The sequence below is a fragment of the Sitophilus oryzae genome, unplaced genomic scaffold (genome assembly GCF_002938485.1).
Source record: "Sitophilus oryzae breed Bouriz unplaced genomic scaffold, Soryzae_2.0 scaffold_1903_pilon_pilon, whole genome shotgun sequence".
In the NCBI taxonomy this organism is placed as follows: domain Eukaryota; kingdom Metazoa; phylum Arthropoda; class Insecta; order Coleoptera; family Curculionidae; genus Sitophilus; species Sitophilus oryzae.
Genome location: NW_022146617.1, coordinates 254,440 through 271,258, shown reverse-complemented (window position 1 = coordinate 271,258; position 16,819 = coordinate 254,440).

Genomic DNA, 16,819 nt, shown 5'->3' with positions numbered 1-16,819 from the left:
AACTGGACGTACTGTTCGGTGTTGAGATTTGAACACCGGTTTTAGATGTTGATGACAACCGGTGTTTCAGTCATGTACCGGTGTCAACACCAACACTGGTGTTGATCTACAACACCGACGCCGGTGATAATCTACAACATCGGTGTTCATCTCGACGATATATCGAGGATTTATCACGACACCGGATATCCGACATCTACAAACTGCAACCGTATAAAAAAAAACAGCATCAAGTTGGCTTGGAAATGAAGATCGATGACATTTCTCGTATAATTTTACATATAAAATGACTTATTTTTTAAATGTTCTTAATTTTTTTCGATCATATTGTATAATCGAAGCTATGAACAACATGGACATGTATAAATACCTAGTTGTACTTCAATCCACTCGCACCGAACACAAAGCAATGAAGCACAATGCCACAGAAAATTATCTGAAAAGAGTAGAAAGTCTTCTCAAAACGAAGCTCAGTGGAAAAAATCTTGTTAGTGCCATAAATACATATTGGATCCCAGTGATTACATTTACATTTGGTGTAATAAATAGATTTAAATAATATTGAAAGAAAAACACGAACCATGCTAACAAAATATCATGCAATACGTTACTATCTAGATTATTATTATTATCATTATTATCACCAGATTCTTAATCTAAAAATATTTTTAGTCCCTGACATGTAATGCTTTACATTTTATTTTTTAATTTCAAATCGGCGAGTTTTATAAAAAAACTACAAGAGATAAAAAAGTTTCTAAACAAACTAAACTATCCAAATTAATTTTTTTGCATGTGTTTGATAAGATTTTTCTTTAAATTTCGTTAACAAGAATCATAGGGGTAGTTTATTTCAACCCCTTCCACTTATTTTAAAAAAGTGAAAAGATTACCAGAAAGTGTGTTTTCTAACAGTAATGCTTCCATAAAATTTCATTAGTCTATCTCTTTTCGTTTTCAAGATAAAAAATAAGAACATTATTTTTCCGCCATCTTTGTACCGCGATATCTCCCTAATATGGTTGACTTTTGACCCAACGTTTATGAAGCAAACTACCCTTTATTTTGAACAAGGAATCACCCCCTGAAGTTTTTCGCATTTGTTTTGAAACACCCTGTATAACAATGTTTATACCACAACTATATAATTTGTCTTATTTCAGGCTAAAAGTCAGAGTTGAGTAATTCCTTATTTAATGGGCACACAGTATTTTTGATATTTCTGAAACAAGTAAGTGATAAATATCTAATTTTTATTATGTTTTCTTGGTAGGTATATTTACCGAGCACTTTTAATTTTTCTAAGTCAATGGATATGGAGAGGTGCATATTTTTATCAATATTTGTTTGTTTTTCGTCGATACCATATCAGTAAAATTTTATCGTATCTATATTCTCGTATCTGTTATATATTATTCTGATATACAGGGTGGTCCGAACTGTATTCCGGAAACTTCGACAGCATATTCTGCAGATAAAAATAAGTAAAAAAGTTCTTATAAATGTATATCCTAAAATGCTTAGTTTCGGAGATACAGGGTGTAGAAATTTCATTTTTATTTGGATTTTTTCCAAATAATTTCTGAAGTTACATCAATAGTTGGATGAAATTTGATGTCTGGGAGTTTTTTGATATGGGAAATTCGATTTTGATGTCAATATAGCTCCTACTTGTAGAGGGCGCCACCTACATATTTTTAACTGGTTTAAAGAGTAATACCTTTTCGTCCGTACCTGTATAAAACTACTAAGTAAAAAAATATACATTTACGACGTTTTTAACGTAAAAAAGATCCCTTAATAAAAATCGCTGCGAGTAATAGTTCTCCAGATATATGAAATCGAAATTATCAATACCTGTCGTCATTGACATAAATTAAAAATGTTGACTAAATAGTTAATAGACGGAATTCATAAATTTGAAATTTTTTTGTGCCAAATCATCACCAATGATCATTTTTTCGAAGAAAATTTTAAGATTAGTTTAAAAAAATAAAAATTTTCCAAATTTATCTTTTTACTCCAATAACTATCTCCTCAACATGTTTATTTTTTGTCAATAATGACATGTATTGACTATTCCCATTCTAAATATCTCGAGAAGGGTTGCTCTTAACAATTTTTACCAAGAGACATTTTTTACGTAAAAAAATATGAAAATGTATATTTTTTCACTCAGCAGTTCCATACAGGTACGGACAAAAAGTTATTACTCTTCAAAACAGTTAAAACACATGTAGGTGGCGCCCTCTACAAATAGGAGTCATAATGACATAAAAATCAAATTTATCATGTTAAAAAACTATCAGACACCAATTTTCATCCAAATATTGACGTTACTTCAGAAATTATTTGGAGAAAATCGAAATAAAAATGAAACTTCTACACCCTGTATCTCCGAAACTAAGCATTTTAGGATATACATTTATAAGAAGTTTTTTACTTCTTTTTATCTGTAGAATATGCTCCCGAAGTTTCCGGAATACAGTTCGGACCACCCTGTAGATATATTCTGATATACAGGGTGGTCCGAATTGTATTCCGGAAACTTCGGCAGCATATTCTGCAGATAAAAATAAGTAAAAAAGTTCGTATAAATGAATGTCCCAAAATGCTTAGTTTCGGAGATACAGGGTGTAGAAATTTTTCTGTTTATGAATAAAACTCACTCCTTACCAATGACTTTTAATGAAAAATAATCCATATAGCAATAAAAAAAAATAATCAGTTCCCAAAATAAACAAAATGGTATTTTTTTGGTTTCTGAAACGAAATTAAGATTTAAATTTTTAATTGCCAAAAAGCTTAAACAAAAAGAAAATTGATAATTTTAATATTCTTTGTTGCCACCTCTAGCCCTTATGCAAGCTTCTATCCGCGCCGGCATGCTTCTTGTTAAATTAACCACGTTGTCTTGGGGTATGTTTTCCCATTATGCTAATGCTGCATCAATAAGCTGTGCGAGATTTCCTGGATTGTTTCGACGAGCTCTAGCCCTTCTTTTGAGCTAGTCCCACAAGTGTTCGATAGGGTTTAGATCTGGTAAATAGGCAGGCCAGTCCAAAACTATGACACCTTCCGTTTCAAGACGTTCTTTAGTCACTCTGCTGGTATGGGGAGGTGCACTATCGCGCATTAAATTAAAATTATAACTAATTGCAGCTCTCCAAAGACTAACGATTGGTTCTAGCACCAAATCAACATATCTCCGACCCGTTAAAATTTGTTGAAGTGGTAACAATGGAGTTTTTACTCCTAGTATAATACCTTCCCAGAACATTACAGTTCCTACTTTATATCTTGGTACAAATTTGGCAGCCTGAAGTCTCGCTCATCTTCCTGGAGCTCTAAGAACCCGAATTTGATGGTTATCTGATCTTAGGCCAATTCTGCTCTCATTCGAAAAAAAAGAACATTTTGCCAGTTCTCAGTTGTCCAGTTTTGATGTTGAAGGCATCAATTTAGCCGGTCATTTTTATTTTGCCGAGATAGCTATGGGATCCGTATTTCTCTCCTACTGTAAAACCCTCGTGCACGAAGACTTTTTCTTATGGTTTCAACTGAAATGTTCACACTTGTAGCTGCCAGAAGTTGTCTTTGTAGCTCTGGATGAGAAACATTGGCATTTATTCTACTAATTTGGCACACAAGGCGGTCTTGTTGTTTAGTTGTGACTCTTTGGCGAATTTGTATGGGCCTATCCTTGTGTGTTCCTAATTCCAAGTATCTTACATGTGTTTTCGATACAACACCCTGGGTAACGCCTACTATCTCTGCTACGTCTCTCTGGAGCATTCCTTGTTCGGTGAGAGCAATAATTCTTCCCCTCTATACATCTGTTAATCCAACATAAGGCATTTTTTATTTTTTTTGGATTGAATGAAAATTACCGGACAATCGTGATTTTTACTACTGAACACAAAATTCAAAAGAAAATAAATCGCAGCAGTCGTTTATTCTTTATTATCATGTTTATTTACAACAAAAAGCCTTATCTTAAAGTTGTATACCGATTTTTATCCTTGCAAGAAATTTAGTCAGAAATAAAGAGTGATTCCATATAAGTTTGGTTGTGTATATATTATTGTTAACTTAAAATTGCATAAAATTGCTAATGTTTTGCAAGAAAAAACTGTTACATTAAATTGACAAGTAAATATTAAAACATATAATTTTTATATATACTCTCCCACGAATGAAATCGTTTTTTATTGCGAACATTATCGATTTTTTGCTATATTATTTTAGCAATAAGTCAGTTAATAAGTTTTAACGAACTAGAGAGTTTAATGGATACCTAATAAGTTTTGAAATATAGATACAATATTATTTTACCAATATGTGAGTTCCTGAACGTTACATTAGCAACGTTTCAATAATATTGTGAAATGTTCTCACGAGGTTGTGACAAAGTTTCAATAAACTTGCATTAACATTATTTTTTTCAAACTTGCACTGCAGTGTTATTTGGCGGAAGATTAAGCTACCATGCAACTTAACATTGCAACTTGCATATACCTCTTTACAATGAAAAAAGCAATGTTACACATTGCTTTGTGAAGTTTTGGCAATGTTGCAGCAATAAATTCTATTTGCAGCAATACATTCTACTTTTCTATAACTTTCAAAATAAAGAACTTTACTCTATCGTTGACTCACCCTGTACATACATATTATAACAGCATAAACGTTCATGAAAGAAATGGCCGGATTGTTATGCCATTTCAGCACAGAAAAGTTTAAATAACATTTCTGGATTACCCTTGTCCCCATATGAAGAAATGTATTTACTGTTTTTTCGTAACTTCTTTTAGTTTAGTCCGTGATATACATAGAAGTATTCTCTATACAGAAGTAAAATATTGTAACAAAAATAATGGCAAGTAAGAATTTAATAAAATAAATAATTATTAAATTCTTATCTTATTTTTCTCACTTAAAGACAAGAAAATTAAGGCTAAATTATTCAGCTAACTAAAGACATATACATTTAAAAATATAAGAATTTAAAAATATAGTAACATGAGACGAGACAAAGTAATTCACATTTTTTATTTTTTAATTTCAAATTTTTTTCGTAACTTACATTTTAAGTGCGCCATTTAGTGACAAATTCTTGTACCTAAATTGGTTGGCATTTAATTATAGGGATCTGTTCAGTGGGTTTTTATATTCGTGCAGTAACACCATAGCGGCCATTATTTAAATATATCATGATAAATTGGTGAATGAGAATTTATTTAATATGTTTTACCTTTATAAATACTTTTTAAATAATATACTGTTTATAAAACTGAATTTCTTGTAATATATTATTATAATGTATTAAAAATGTTATTTATTTTTAATGTTACAATTATAGAGGGAAAATAATACCTTTATGTCCTTTAATGATCAGACCTTTTTTGACACAATGGCGAATGCGCTTATTATTTTTTTTATGTATCGTTGGTATTAAAATTGCGCTATTTACAACAAAATCTATTAATTATCAATTTGTAAGTTGTAGATTTTGAGTTAAAAATATATACTCTTGAAATTAAATTAACAGAAGTATATTTTTGTTCATTTACCTACAATATGTATAGTATATGGTGGAGGTTAGGTAAATTATTTCCATTAATTTTAATTATTAAAAGGTTAGTTTAAAGATTTTTTGAGCAAGAAACGGCATAAAAAGGCCAGGCACAAAATATCATTTTTACTCCGAATAGAACATGCTAGTTTTTTTCAAACGCCACAAACAAGTTTTTAAACAATTTCAAACGTTCCAAATAATATAAAAAGATTTAAAAGGAATACCTTGTAACGTAATACCTTGTACCTTGTAACGTTGTAGCGTATTTACTGAAACTAAAAAACTGAACAAAAAGAATACAACTTATACAAAAATAACTTAATTAATAAATAAAAATCTAAATTAGTTTGTAATTCTAAAAATTTTTTGCACATGTTCTAATTGAGAGTGCCAATCTACAGGGTGTTTCAAAAAACATGTGCCCTTCTCTCGTGGGGAGATTCCTCGCGTAAAAATCAATATAGGTCCGATACTGCTTTGTTTCGTAGCTACAGGGTGTTAAAGTTTCAATATTTTTAGCGTTTCGAATGAAATTTTGAGGGTAAAAGTTACTATAAATGCGACATATTTTAAAGTCAAAAAAGTGTCGACATATTTACCAGGGACGTACATAATAATTATAATATAATTATAATTATAATTAATATAATTATGGGTTATCACCGGAATATTTTTCTAAAAAAAGCATGTACGCCACTGACTTTTTTTCTTTTTGTTAGCGAAATAGTGTAAGTAGTTTAATGCCGATTAAAGTTGTCTTGATATTTTGTCGATTTCGGCTTCCTTCAGGAGATAAACGTAATTTTATTAATTTGCCTTGATCCAAGTCTAATGGCAACCTATAAAAAGTTTGTTTTGGATGTTAAAACTTATTAAAATTAGGTTTTTTGAAATTATTTTATATATCATTATTTTTATTTGAAATTGCTGTAAGTTGCACTAATAGTAATAATATTTAGTAATAAATTACGTAAAATATATAATTTATTAATTTTATTATTATTTTAATTTTATTATTTAAATTGTGATTAATAAATTGCGTTTTTCTTAGGAGGCCGAATTCGACAAAATATCTAGAGATAACTTTTAATTGACGATCAGGGGGGGGGGGATCCAGACCAAAAAAAACGCCACTGCCTTGTAAGTAATTATATATCGAAAAGATATGGTTACGCTCGTTGAATTTGACACTTTATGTCAGTTTATAATATATTTTCGTACTTATGCTTAGGCGTAAAAGTGCTTTACTTTTAATCCTAAGCGTTAAATTACTTTTTTATATTGTCAATCACGTAGTAAAAATTCATACTTCTTTGAGGTTTGCAAAAAAATGATTTTTACCCAATGTGATATAATGCTAAATATCTTGTAAATTATGGAAAACATGTTACACACATGTACTATTATTTAACTTAATGACCTGACGAACTTTTATTTAAAAATAAAATTGTATTTTGAGTTTCTGATTTTAATTTCATAATTTTGTAGATATATGTATAAAAGTTAAATTATCTAGTAATTTTCTAAATTATCAGATAATTAAACTTTGCTTTCGTGCTATTTTTTTATGGCTAATTTTTTTTTCTTGGTTTTTTACTTTTTGCCAAAATTTGCCATTTAAAACAAAATTTAAATATTTATATTTTTGTTTACTTAAAAAAATTAGTTTAGTTAGATACCTTTCCAGAAACCTGACTATCATTAAAATAATTAAACAAAAATGGGTTCATAAAGGCATTTTAACTAACTTCAAAAACCAGTGCGTTAAAAACTGCTATTAAAAGCTTAAATGCCCACTAAATCTTCCAAATTATCTTCAACTACTTCGGAGCACTTATTTGTTATTATACAGGTTAGATCCAAAATTATTACAAATATTTATGTTATCGGAGTATTTTCCAAATTATACTCAACGTAAAGAAACATTTACCTTTTGGCAAAGCTGTCGGCACTTTCATATTTTCCACCTGGTTTATTTTTACAAAATATTAAACTGGGTTATGCGAGCTATTTTATTTGCTTTAGTAGTGTTGGCTTTTTCTCCTGCTTTCTGTCCTGGGTTTTGAATATGGATCGAATATATTAGTACTTATAATCACATAAGAATTCGAACTTCCACTAGCCATAGCCTTTATAGACTTTGAGAAGACTCTCGACTCGATATATCCTAAGGCAGTGATAGAAGCCCTAGCGAACAAGGTATTGACAGGCCTTATATAGAAACTCACGCCAATATATACAAAGAAGCCAAAGCAAGAGTAATGATATATAAAACAACCTCAGAGTTTCCCACTAGGAAAGAATTACGACAGGGAGACGTGATATATCCAAAGCTGTTTACAGCAACACTAGAAGAAATCTTATGTCAACTGGACTGGACCAACAAAGAATTAAAAATAGAAGTAGAATATCTTAACCATCTAAGATTCGCTGACGACATAGTCCTAATTGCCAATAGTTCTGAAGAACTAACTACAAGCACAAATTATTAATGAAATAAATACAGCCAGCAATAAAGTGGGTCTCAAAATGAATTTAGCAAAAACTAAAGTTAGTCGAAAGAAAATATATTTTAATAAATAACACTGGAAATAGTAGAAGAATATACAGGGTGTCCCAGGTTGAGCGTGCATTAGAAGTTTCTAGAGAACCACAATATCTAGATCGGAGATTTCTTGCACATCAGTGTTTTACAACGAGATCTATCGATTAAAAATATTTTCAATATGACGGTACTTCCGGAAGTACCGGAAGTTGACTGCAACTTTCTTATTTTAAATGGCCGCCCCCATTTTTTATTACATACGTAAACTCTTTGTAAAATTCTATGAATATTGATGTTAAACAATCTATATCTAACATTAACCGTTTTTGAGAAAAAAAATTTTTGGACGAAAAAAACTACCTGTCAAAAAAAATTTTATAGCCTAAAAGTCAAATTTTGTGATTACTACAGCTACTGTGTCATAACATGGCTGGGAAACTTAAATGGAAATGACAGTTCATTTAAAATAGTTTTTCCTCCAAGATGCAGAGGCGCAAAATATTAAAACAATATCAACAATGCAAATGTCAATATCTGACAATAATAAAATTTGATTTTTAACTGACACGAGACACTCAGAGACGCTTTTGTTGTGATTTTACGGTTTGAGTCGTTTTGATATGTCGAATTATTGTAATTTCTTCAGATTTTTTGGCAGTATTCTGTTTAAGACAATGTTTTTTAAAAATGGTGAGACAATTTGTGTTTTGTATAGACTATTAGTTATTTTTTATCATGGAGCATGAAGTTTAATTGTTGTACACCGGGTTTCCGAAGGATACAATGGTAAGTAAATTAAATATATCTACTTACAGTTATAGATTTTTTAAATTAGTACTGCTAATAAATTCTGAGCAGTTATTTATTTTTTTTACGGTGCATGTAAGGAATTAAGGACGCGCGTTGCGTTATATTAGCATGAGACATGATCAGCAGATGGTTAAATCTAATTTAATTTGTTTTCATTATTTCAGGTCTCAAACGGAAACAAACTGGGAATCTTGCCTACACCAAAATTATATAGCCGTTTCCAATTCACTTCAAAGGGAGGAAAATTATGTAAAACTGCCTGCTATTTGCTGAAAACGGCCAAAGATTAAATTATAACTGTAACAACTTAATATATACTATTACTAGTCTTTTTAATATTTTTTTAATTAATATCCGACATATAAGAATACTTTGTATGCTTTTAATTAAGTTGATTTATCGTTTATAATATGTTCGACCTAATTAAAAGCACACAAATTGTTCTTACATGTATGACTAAATTTATTTTAAATTAACTAAAACAACCCCCTTCCCCGCACCCCTCTCTTCCCTTAGTATTTCTTCCTCCGACTACCAGAGGCGCCCCTGTATAATAAAATTGAAATGTATTATAAGTTGCCTATCTATTTAATATTATAAGTCCTTTATCTATGATGTCATAAAGAGAAGACATGTAACTATTTATTTCAAAAATTAAATTGTTCAAATGTCATATGATAATGGCGGTAGCTGTCATGGAATTGAGCGATTAAAAAGTTATCATAAATATTTTTTTTCAAACGAAAACCCACTTTTTTTATTTCACTAGTTTACAATTCGTTACTTTTTAACCAAACATGTTCCCATACCAAAAAAAATCGTTTTTAAGATATTTAAGGTTTAGTTTGAAAACGTACATTTTTCTTAATTTTATCTAGCTTCCTTTGACATTAAGTGTCAAAAAGTCTAATTCCATCTGTCAGAAAACAAATTATTTGGATTTCCTATATGGTAATTATTGCCTGGGGGGTGACAGTAAACCGGAAAATTGGAAACAGTTGTGACGCGGTTCTACCCAGGCAGAAAGCATGGCCTGCTAGACTGTCCTAGACAAAAATCTGAATATTTCTATATGATTTCTGTCAATTTCTGCTACGGAACATTTTTATGCACGTTGGCGTCCTGTTCTTTTGTCTTTTGTCTGTGTGTCAGCGTCAGCTCCCGAGGCCTCTGGCAAGGTCGGGCGCCATTTTAATTTTTGCTGTTTAGATTTGATTGGAAGTTTGTTTCTGATATTTCGGCTGGAATTTATAAGTACAAAGATGTTTTTTTGATATAAAGTTCCTTGTTAACACTTTAATAAAGTATATATGATATTAATTACATGAAGAAAATTATGAAATCGGCGTTTCTGCGTGTAGTAGGTAGGTATGGGCCATATTATATGTAAAAATAGGTAATATATTAACTGTTTTTATATTTTTTTAGCTTTAAACCCAAGGATCTTGGGATATTCTTTGCCAAGGATTTTTCCGTATCTCTACTTTAAAGACTGATCGGTGATTTTGAGCAATTGAAAGCAAGTTATACAAGGTAAATTATGATTATTGAACTATTATTAGCCTACATTAATTTTCTACAAGATGAACAGAAATGCGTACATATCACATAAGGTACCTATTATGTATTTTCATAGCAATAATGCATGTAGATTATTTTTAAATGTAGTTTTTTAATGTAGTTCTCATGTATGTAGATTATTTTTAAAATACAAATGAGGTATTAGATGTATAGGTATGTATCATATTTTTTATTCATTTTATTTTCATTCAAGTCCTGTTTGATTTAATTCACAAAAGTCTTATGTACCTATATTTATGTTTTTTACATATTTTTTTTGATTCCAGGTTTTGTGTGGGTTCCGGTTGCCTTTTTCCTGCTTCCAGTTATTTAGTTTTATGCCCGTGAAGCTGTGAAAACATTTATTTATCTTCAAGTTTCTGTAAGTCAATGCACTGTTACTTTACTAATTCACTTTTTAACACAGCATCTCTGATATTATTTAAATATTTGATATTGATACAGTAGTTTATTGGTTTATAGCTCTTTAATTGTGTTGATTTGCATATTTACATTGTTCTAAATTCCAAATAAATATTTTTGAGTAATTTTGTTGTATTATTTACTACTAGAAAGAGTAAAAAGTATATTAACCCTCATTTAAACCTCCTGAACAGCCCGCCATTAAAAACCGGAAACGGAAATAAATTTCATAAAATTGAAATTGTCATGTCTATGTCATATCTAAAAGCCATATATGTCATATCTAGCCGCCATATCTGAAAATTAGTTACCCAGGCAGCCACGCTGTTTCGATAATTTAATATTGACTTGACACTTCTTGTATTTATTATTTTATGATTACTGCTGCTTAAAAGTTTAAAAAGTGTATTTATAAAAATGTATATCTTGTATTTTCGCTAATAAGTGATACCTAATATAGTTGATATTATTAATTATTATTAATAATATACCGTATCAACCCTGAGGGAAAAACAACGCAAAGTTAACTTGCACATGATGACCGATAACATTCTGCTTTTTGAACAAAGTGTCACAATATGAGATGGCCAGATTAAGGTTGTATAGGGTTAAAATCAAGAAAAATATACACTTTAAAACTAAATTTTAAATAACTTAAAAACGATTTATTTTAGGTATAGGAACATGTATAGTCAAAAAGTAACAAATTGAAAAGCATTTTCAGGAGTGAATTAAAAAAAGTGAGTTTCCATTTGAAAAAAATGATTTATCATATTTTTTTAATCGCTCAATTCCATGACAGCTGCAGCCGTTATTATATGACATTCAAACAATTTAATTTTTGAAATAGATAGCCACATGTCTTTTCTTTATGGCACAGTGGCTGTGGCAATCACTAAATATGACGTTTAGACTATACACGTATTTTTGACAGGCAGTTTTTTTCGTCCAAAATTTTTAAATATTTTTTTTTCTCAAAAAGGGTTAATGTTAGTTATAGAGTGTTTGATATCAAAATTCATAATATTTTACAGGGAATTTATGTATGTAATAAAAAATGGGGGCACCCATTTAAAATAAGAAAGTTGCCGTTAAATTCCGGTATTTCCGGAAGTGCCGCCATATTGAAAATATTTTTAATCGATAGATCTCGTTGTAAAACTATGATGTGCCAAAAATGTCCGGTCTAGATATTGTGGTTCTGTAGAAACTTCTAATGCACGCTCAGCCTGGGACACCCTGTATATATTTGGGACAACTAATACACAACTCGAGATCTCTACTACCAGAAATCAACAAAAAAATTAAGAGAGCATGGAGTACTTATGGAAAAAACTCAATCCATATTAAAATCTAGAATGCCACTCTATCTAAAGAATAAAACATTCAACTAATATGTACTACCAGTCATGACCTATAGATGCGAAACCTGGACACTTAAAACGGACATCATAAGGATGCAGTTTCCTTATGATGTCCGTTTTAAGGTCGCACAACGCTCAATGGAACCAAATATGCTGGGAATAACTAAGAGAGATTGTAAAAGAATAGAGTGGATACGACAAAAGACACAGATAATAGATGTCATTCACAAAATCAAATCTAATGGCAATGGGCAGGACACCTGACAAAAAGAACAGACAACAGATGGACCACAAAAATTCAACATGGTACCGCGAGGAATTAAGAGATCTAGAGGAAGACCGAACCTGAGATGGGGCCATGATATTAATAAACTGGCAGATCACTTGGGCCCGCATAGCCAAGTTAGTTACTTAGTGCTTAGTTAAAGTTAAAATTACACAGGAGGAGGGCTGAACTTTTGGTGTAAATATATGATGTATATTTCATTCATATAATAAAATTGCTTCGCTGCAGGCTTCACTGCAGGAGTGGTTATCCAACCATACCACTTATAACCAGTAAGAAAGAAATCCAAACGACTGGGAGTGAAAATCACATGAAAAGGTCTCGTTCTAGTGTTAACCACTTTGAATTCGACTCCGTGTTCGATACTACAGTATTTCATGCAAATGCAAAAAAGGCTATCAATGCAATTTTGAATGCAGAAGGACATAATAACTTTTTATATTAAACTGGATATTAACAATAATATTATCAATTTTAGTTGTCTATGAATGTAATATTACGACAATATTATAACATTTTTCAAATATTTTTGTTGTAACCAAAGTTTTTTATAAAGTTACCTAAGTTGTATAGGGTCAAGTGAGGTATTTGTAAATGGAATATGACACTTTTTAAATTAACTCTACTTTGTTTTAGTTTACTAGAATATTGTCTTAACAAAAACACGTTTATTAGGTTACTAGTAATCCATTTCAATGGCTCAGTAAATGAAAATGTGAGTTATCTACTTTTTTTCGGAATATTAGACATTTACAATTTCATTTACAATTCCCCCTTTACTACGGTGTATATTCAAATAAAATATTTAATCGATATAAGAGAAAGTACACCTAAAACTGGGGTATTCCGTATTTGAGAACAAAACAATAAAGAATGAAATCTTGCCAATATTTCTAATAAATTTTGAATATTTATAATTTTTTTTACAATTACCCCAATATATAAAATCAAATATATAAAAAAAAATATTGAAAAAACACAAAATTGGAATATTGGAATAATTTTTTTTTTAAAATCGTAACTCCATAATTAGTAGTAGCTAGCGAAAGGCGGTTTTCAATTTAAGATTAGGAATAATATTTGCAACAAAATTTGTAATAACATCAAAATCAGTCAAAGTTGCAGTTTCTGAGATAAAAAAAATTCGAAAAATTCCTTTACTTTGAAACTAAAAGAACTGCCTACCAACTTTTTATTAACATATTTTAGTATGGGCGGCTATACGTGCCTCCCGGCGCCAATTTTTTATTTTTTTTTTCATTTTGCTGGGGTCGATTCTTTTTCAGGTTCAATTTCTTTGTTGCTTTCTTTTTCTATTTTACCTCAGTTATTGCCATTTTTTAGTACTTCATTTGTGAGTATTTCACTATATTTTACAGCTTTTAGTCTAGGCACTGAGGTTATTCTTTTTTAACTGTTTCTATTTTTTCATTTTTTTTCGGTAATAGTTTAAAGGAAAAGCTCTATTATTTTATTTGGAGTTTTAAGAGGTGATTCTGTAGTTTGTCCCACATCAGAATCGTTGAGATGATTCCAAGTACTGCTAGAGTTAGTATTTGGAGTAGTATCTGGATCCACCCTCATTTTATTAGATTCGTCAATATTTTTCATTTGATAAGTACTTGTAGCAGGAATATCAGTATTTGCATCTAGAAGTGATGCGATGTTGATAGTCACAAGTGGTGGGTCGTCTGCCTGGTGGTGATCATGTAAGTATTCCCTTCCTATGTTGAATGTTATTGTTGTATTGAAAAGTAGGTAGTAATTCTTTACATAGAAAAATATGTTGATTTAGAAAATAACAAAGTAAAAAATAGTAAATTTTCAAAAATGTAACGAAAACCAAAAAAAAGTGACGCGAAGTGAATGAACTGACATAACTTACTTTTTAATTTTTTTGATCAATAATTTATTTTAGAATTAATACCAATCACTAATAAAACACTAATCCTAAAATTTAAGATTATTGCCAACTATTTCAATCATTGTTGATCAGTCCGATATCTAAATATATTTGATGATTTTAGCTGGAACAATCCACCGGCTACATATTTTTGTTCTAATATTAAATGACTCATTGAGTTATAAAATTCTTCGAAATCCGACACGAAGCAAAAAAACAAATTTTAGAAAATCAAACCCACTCCTATAAATACTCATCATATATAGATTCTCGGTTTACCTCGTCTTACGCAACTTCCTATTCAATTTAAAAGCCACGTCCATTAGAGCAATCCGGTGGCTCCCTGTGGAGAGTTTATTATTTCATCCTTTTATTGGAAGAGTGCGCAGTAGCAAAGACACATGAGTGACGGCTTGTTTTACTCCAAACGTAAACAGATCACCGGGTTTATTGTCTATCTTCCTGCCAGTGTCGGAGCATTAGTTGCGAAAAAGAGCATTATAGACCAGCTATTTTTTATATAAACATAAGCAGTGTTAGATTGCTTAAATTTTATTATTTTTCTCCTCTCCCTAAAATATTCTGAGTTATATTTTATATTTTTAGTAATGATAAAGTGAATATAATTTAGTAATGATAAAGTGAATATAATTTAGTAATGATAAAGTGATAAACTTAATTATTAAAGTGTTGCTGTTTACCAAAAATTTTATTTCAAACTATTATATTTTTTAGATGTTTTCGAATTTGTATTGAGTAAAGTCTCTTTGGCCTCGACATAAGATGCAAAATACTCACATGGAATTTAATAAGAGCAGTTGTGCTAGTTTGTAATATTTTCAATTTTAATTTTAAACACTCTATGGAGTGGTTGTCGAGAAAGGAAAAGAGCTGTTAATTTTCAATGAAAAGCTTGCTTTTCTCTGTGTAGCGGGGGCATGAACACTACTACATATTTTCATTCGAGGAGAAGACAGAGATCTATCTAGTCGTTGATTTTCCAAACCACGTTCTGAACACAATTGATATAAAACGTATAATCTTAAAAGAACCATGAAACCCTCACTAATATTTTTTTTGAAAGGAAAACCTCGTGGTTAACAAATTACAAATATGGACGAACAACAAGGTTTTAGACGAAATATATCAACTACAGGCGCCGTATTTATTATTAAACAAATTAAAGAAAAAAGCAATAGAGTTTAATACGCCATATTAGCCTATATCTGTTTCATCGACTTGACTAAAGCATTCGATAAAGTACACCTATCTGACATTATAAACATATTGAAAGAGAAAAAAGTTCCTGATAATATTGTGAAAATCATCAGAAAACTAAATATGGGTAACACAACTCAAGTAAAAGCAGGGAATCATCTAACACGAGACATACCAACACCAGGGAGGCATTAGACAAGGAGACAGCTTTAGCCCCTTCTTATTCAATCATTTAATGGACATTATCATAGGAAAGGTGACCTCGATGAATATCGGTTATCGAATGGGACACAACAGAGTCAGCATGGTGTGTTACGCTGATGATGCAGCCATTATCGCGGAGACAGAGGACAATATGCAGGGACAGCTTCATAAATTCATAAATTCTATCAATTCTCCGCTTAATTAAATATGATTATCTCTACAGAAAAAAAAACTAAATTTACAGAAAAAAAAATTAAATGCTTAACTTTCTCTAAAGAGCCGGATATGTCGTACTACCATGATGCAGAGAAAGATCTGAGAAGCCAAATAAACAGAGCAACCGCCATGTCAGGATGTCTGAGACGAACAGTGTGGACAAACCCCTTCCCCATGCGAACAGACAGCAAAATTAAAATTCCTAGCCTAACCATAATGGGGAAGATTAGAAGAGACAGAATTAGAAACACAAATATCAGACAACAATGTGAAATTCAGGACGTAGTGAGATGGGGTAGGCAAAGAATAAGACAATGGTTCGTACACGTAAAATGCATGGAAGAAAACATGTTACCACGCATAGCTCTTGAAGGAAAATCCAAGGGTAAGAGGCAACCGGGAAGACCTCCAAAAAGATGGAAAAACAGTTGGCGGTCCATCTCCCAAGAACTCCTACACAGGCGACCTTAAATCGAATAGATCGACTAGATCTCCAAATAAGTAGAAGAAGACGAGGAAGAAGAATATTAAAAAGAAGATATTTAAAAACTTTGTAACTTACGAATATATTTGGTGTTAAACCAAGATGGTAAACTCAGGTGTAAATGGCATTCATGGCAAGAATTCAAATTAAAATACAGGAAAATGTACTGTATACTAGGGCGGCACAGTGGTGAAGCTATGGGGGGTGTTGGGGGGATGCACCCCCCAA